A 5,442-nucleotide genomic window follows, 5' to 3' on the forward strand; every position below is an offset into this window, starting at 1 on the left:
ATAACAAATTTTAAAAATAATAATTGTAATTTTTTTAATCTGTTATATATAATTATTTAAGTTTTTATTTATATTGTTGTTTTATGTGTAGAGATGTATTTGGAATTTATAAGATTTGTTTATCAGTTTATAAGTTAATAAATAATTATTAAAAAATATTATTAAGTATCTATATTATATTTTATGTATATGTTTAATTTATTTTTAGAATATATATATTAGTTATAATTTTTAAACATTTAAAATATTTTAAACTATGTTTATTTTAATTATATGTATTATTTACTTTATCTTACATTTTTTTGTAACTTTAAAAAACAATATTTTTAACAACGATATTTTTGACATCGATATTATTTTTTCGATATTTTTGTACCTACCATAATGTAGATAGGATGTCGATATTCTTGACTTCGATATTTCTGTAGGTCGATTTTCTGTCTGTCGATATTCTGTCACCCAATCGCCTTAGATAAAGCCAAAAAATAGTTAGAAGACATAGACAAGGACGTAACATCATATCTTATTCAGACTATCTAACTAAAAGAAAAATACACTTTTAAAAAGGATTTACGGTTTACCACCAAAGAACGTGCATATCCTTATTTAACTGAACATTTCTAAACACAAGAAGAATATCACGAACCAAATCAAGTAGGATATGAACAACCAATTCATGTAGTCACTACCTTTACTGACACTGATTCAGACAAAGAAGGCAGTTCACACTATTTAAATTCCGACGGTGAGACACTATCTTACCCACAGAATTCAACAGCTGGACAACCTTTTTAGGTAGGCGAGGGGCACGGCGAGGCTCTTGACGACCCAGATACCAGCCCGGATATCGTGGCAATTTCGAACAGAACGACTCCCAATATCTGGTGACACGCAATGCACAGTACTGGAGACCATAAAACAAATACCCATTTTTATCTTTTCCCAGAAATCTTTAGAACCATCCATGACTTCCTAACTTTCTAAGGGGCTATCTTTTGTACCCCACACAGGAGCTCATATTTTCGAATTATTTCAAGATATTATAGCATTTTTTCACAAGATAAATCTAAAAAATTATTCTGAGAGGAATTTTGATAACGCCAACTTGAACAATCATTTGGGACTCTCTCCACCTTAAATCTTTACCCCTACCTTAGATTAGGTTAGCCCTGAGGTTGCTATTTTTAAAAATGCAGTCATGACCCATCTTAAAATGGTTACCAGTACCATACGCCAACCTTCTCCCAATTTAGAAAAATTGAACTGCATGCTTTACGCACCTTTAGTAATACTCCCAATATAACTATAAACAAGCATTTGCAATGCAATCAGTCTCGCCTTTGGGGCCTTATAAGTATTTAGCCATGCAGCAAATTTTTTGCAGTTGGTTTGCCAGTAGCTGTTCCACCGGGTAGCAGGGAAGGGAAACAGTGCTCTAAAACAGCCATGCTTTTTGTTTGTCATAGTCAAAACAAGAAAGGACATTATGAAATGCAAGGCTGGAGCAATGACAAGGGAGATATGTTAAATGTTTGAGTCTGCAGGGGAACATCATCTGTCAAACCACAGGGGGTCTACCAAACCAGCCCTGATATCTGAAAAACAAAATAAATGTGTTGGCTACAAAGGTAGAATCAAAAGTATTCTAACCTGAATGTCTAATTGGCTTTACAACTGGTTAGAAGGGGTGAGTGACCCAATATACCCTTGCGGGCTCGGGCAAACAATGTGTATTCAGAAAGGTACCAGCAAGGGTTTTATTTTGAGATTCAAAGCTTACAGTGTAGTAGGGTCTATGTTGCTAGAGCTCCTAAACTGAAATAATCAGTCACTGTTATAATTATTGTCACAATTTAAAATCGTTGAAAAGACCTCAAGTAGCTACCACACTAGCCCTGAGGAGAACAAACAATTCAAAAATTACAATTCTGTTCACCAAATGAAATTCAGAAGAAAGAATGATGAAAAGCAACACACGAATTATATTTCAAAGAAACTTATTATTTGTATCTTCAAATCAAATTAATTTTTTACAAGGGTACATAATCAAATTAATTGTAGGTAAATCTTAGGTATAAGAAAACGAAAAAATCATTCCATAAATACATAAGATAAACAATCCAGTCTGTATACTAAATGAAAGAATGACTCCTTGTTGGAATAACCAGTAAGTCAGATGTCGAATGTAGACATGGACAGGTATGTCGACGTTTCGGTCTTATGTGGTTTTATCCCAAGACTATCATCAGGACGGAGAGTTTAGTGCAGTATGGATGACCCTTATATTAAAAACCACAAATTGCACTGTAGGCTTTCAGTAGTGCAGTTCGACATGTAAAGTCACACCCTTAGGGATTCATTGAATTGTCCCTTAGATGGCGTTCAATCAAAGATATCAAGCCAGGTTGTATTTCACGATACTTGGTATTGGTATTGGTATTGGTATTTGGTATTTGTAAAGCGCGACTATCGCTCCGGAAGGAGCATCCTGGCGCTAACTGGAAGATATGCATAAGGTTGAATTTAGGCAGGATTAGATGGCATCCAGCACATACTCGTCTGATAGACTGAAGATCCATGTTTTTAGTTGTTTCCTAAAATGGGTTTCCTTGGTCAGGGACCTCAGATGGTGGGGCATGGAGTTCCATGCTCTGGAAGATAGGTGGGTGAGGGTTTTACCCCCTTTAGTTTTTAAGTTGAAATTAGCTAGTTTTAGCAAGTTGTTATTGGAGGATCTCAGGGTCCTCTGGGGGTTGTAGTGGGGGTAGCGTCTAATTAGGTATTTGGGGCCAGTGTGGTTAAATGCCCGGAATGCAACGATTAGGATCTTAAAAAGAATCCTTTTGTGCAGAGGCAGCCAGTGGAGGGTTCTCAGAGCAGTAGATGCTGAAGACCTCCTGGGGAGTTTGAGCACCAGTCTAGCAGCGGAATGCTGGACGCTCTGCAGTTTTTTAAGTGTGACTTTTTTCACACCTGCCATTAGACCGTTGCAGTAATCCAGGCGCGAGAGGATTAGCGCGACCGCTACCGCCTTTCTGGCATCCGTTGGTAGGAAGTCAAAGAATTTTTTGAGGGATTTGATGATTCCGAAGCAGCTTCCTGCCACCTTCCTGACGTGTTGGTCGAAGGATAGGTCAGTATCGAAGGTGACTCCGAGGTTTCTTGCTGTTGTGACGGTCTGGGGGGGGACTGTGGAATCCTCAGGCCACCAAAGATGAGGACAGAAGTTGACATTTTTCCCCATAGGGAGGATTTCTGTCTTGCTAGTATTGCACTTAAGGTGGTTTGTTTCCATCCACAGAAAGACGTCTTTCAAGCAGTTTTTTAGATTTTGTTCGGCAGTCGTTGAATTCTCCTCTAACGGGACTATGAGTTGGGTGTCGTCGGCATATGATGTAACAGTAATGCCGAATGATTCGATCAGGGAGATAAGGGGAATAAGATAGACGTTAAAAAGCAGGGGGCTTAAGATGGATCCTTGTGGGACTCCAGATCGAATCTTTTTCTCTGCAGAACTGAAAGGTCCTAGTGTGATGGATTGTGATCTTTCTGTTAGAAAGGATGTTATCCAGTCCAATGCCAGGTCGGAGATACCAATGTCCCTGAGTCTATCCAGGAGTATAGGGTGAGAAATAGTGTCGAACGCTGCTGTGAGGTCCAACAAGATCAACACGGCGTTCTTTCTTTGGTCCTGTAATAGTTTTATGGAATCAGTCAATTCGATCAAGGCTGTTTCCGTTGAGTGCTGGGGGCGAAAGCCTGATTGTTGGGGGTGGAGGATATTGTTCGTTTCTAGATGGTTTTTGAGTTCTCTGTAGACTACCTGTTCCGTGATTTTTCCCAGAACTGGGAGAAGTGAGATTGGGCGGAGATTGGTAAGGTCAGAAGGGGATTTATTCGTTTTTTTCATTAAGGGCTTAACAATGCCTTGTTTCCATGCCCTAGGGACGATGCCTGTGCTGAGGGAGGTATTTACTATTTTGTTTATGATGGGATTAACAGTTTCAATCAGTTGGTGAAGGATTCTAGGAGGGCAGGAATCGGAGGGGGCTCCTGACTTGCACGCTAGAATAACTTCCCTGGTTTGGGCTAGACTGATCTGTGAGAACGTCTTTAGATTTCCGGTTATTTTTCCTGCTTGTTCCGGGAGGATGGGGGACTGGGAACTTTGGTATGGGGGAAAGTCTTTCTGAATGAGGTTGATTTTCTCTTCAAAGAAGTCTGCTATTTGATCGCAGAGATCTTGGGAGGGAGGTATTTCGGGCTGTAAGGCTTTTGGATGAGTGAAGGATTTAACTATTGCGAACAGGGTTTTTTGTTTTTGCTTAGCCTCATTAATGGCTTTGGTGTAGAACTCTTTTTTGGCGCTTTTTATAATGGAGTGGTAACTTTTCCTTAGTTGGACATAGGAGTTTCTGTCCGTACTGTCGTATGTTTTACGCCATTTGCGTTCACCTTTTTTGCAGAGAAGATGGGGCTTGGCTACTTCTGGCGTGAACCAGGGGGCGTTTGTTTTGCCTTTATTATCAGTTTTCCTAGTGCGTTTGGGTGGAGCGCGTACTCTGATTTCGTGTAGTATCCAGTTATGGAAGGATTTGGAGTCCTGTTCCACGTTACCCGTCAGGCTAGGGGTCAGAGTCTCGAAGGTAGGCTTGAGTTTAAAGGTGTCTTCTACCGTTTTCCAGTTGACGTGATTCTCTGGAAGTGAACTGGGTTTGATTGAATTTTTAGGGTGCGGGGTTCTGATGAGGAACGGGATCAGGTTATGGTCTGTCCAGATTTGTGGGGCAGGGGTATAGGTTTCTAGAGGGGGAAAGTTGGTACAGACCCCGTCTAGTATGTGTCCGGCTAGATGAGTGGGTTGCTTGACCCTTTGCTGAAGGTTGAAAATTTCCAAAGTTTGGTGGAAGTTTAGTGTCTGAGCGTCCTCTGTGGAGTCGAGGTGCAGATTAAAGTCGCCCAGAAGGGTGACATGTGGGTATCGGGTTAGGAGCTGACCAAGGGTATCACTGAGAGTGTCTAAGAATTTGGTAGCGGTACCTGGGGGGCGGTAGATAAGTCCTCCTGAAAAGGAGGCGGACTCATTAAGTTTAATAGAGAATCCAAGGGATCCAACCGGAAACGTTCTTTATGAATCGGGATTCGATCTAAACCGGAAGCAAGCAGCCACACGGGTCGGGTCAAAGGTGACCAAGGTCTTTTCAACGATTTTAAATTGTGACAATAATTATAACAGTGACTGATTATTTCAGTTTAGGAGCTCTAGCAACATAGACCCTACTACACTGTAAGCTTTGAATCTCAAAATAAAACCCTTGCCGGTACCTTTCTGAATACTAATTGGCTTTACAGCATTACAATTCACATTCAATTTGCTTGCAGAACCTCTGCTAAAGCCATGCCGGGTGATTGTAAGGATGACCTTGTAAATGCTTCAGGCTG

This window comes from Lissotriton vulgaris, chromosome 1_2 (genome assembly GCF_964263255.1).
Source record: "Lissotriton vulgaris chromosome 1_2, aLisVul1.2, whole genome shotgun sequence".
NCBI lineage: Eukaryota > Metazoa > Chordata > Amphibia > Caudata > Salamandridae > Lissotriton > Lissotriton vulgaris.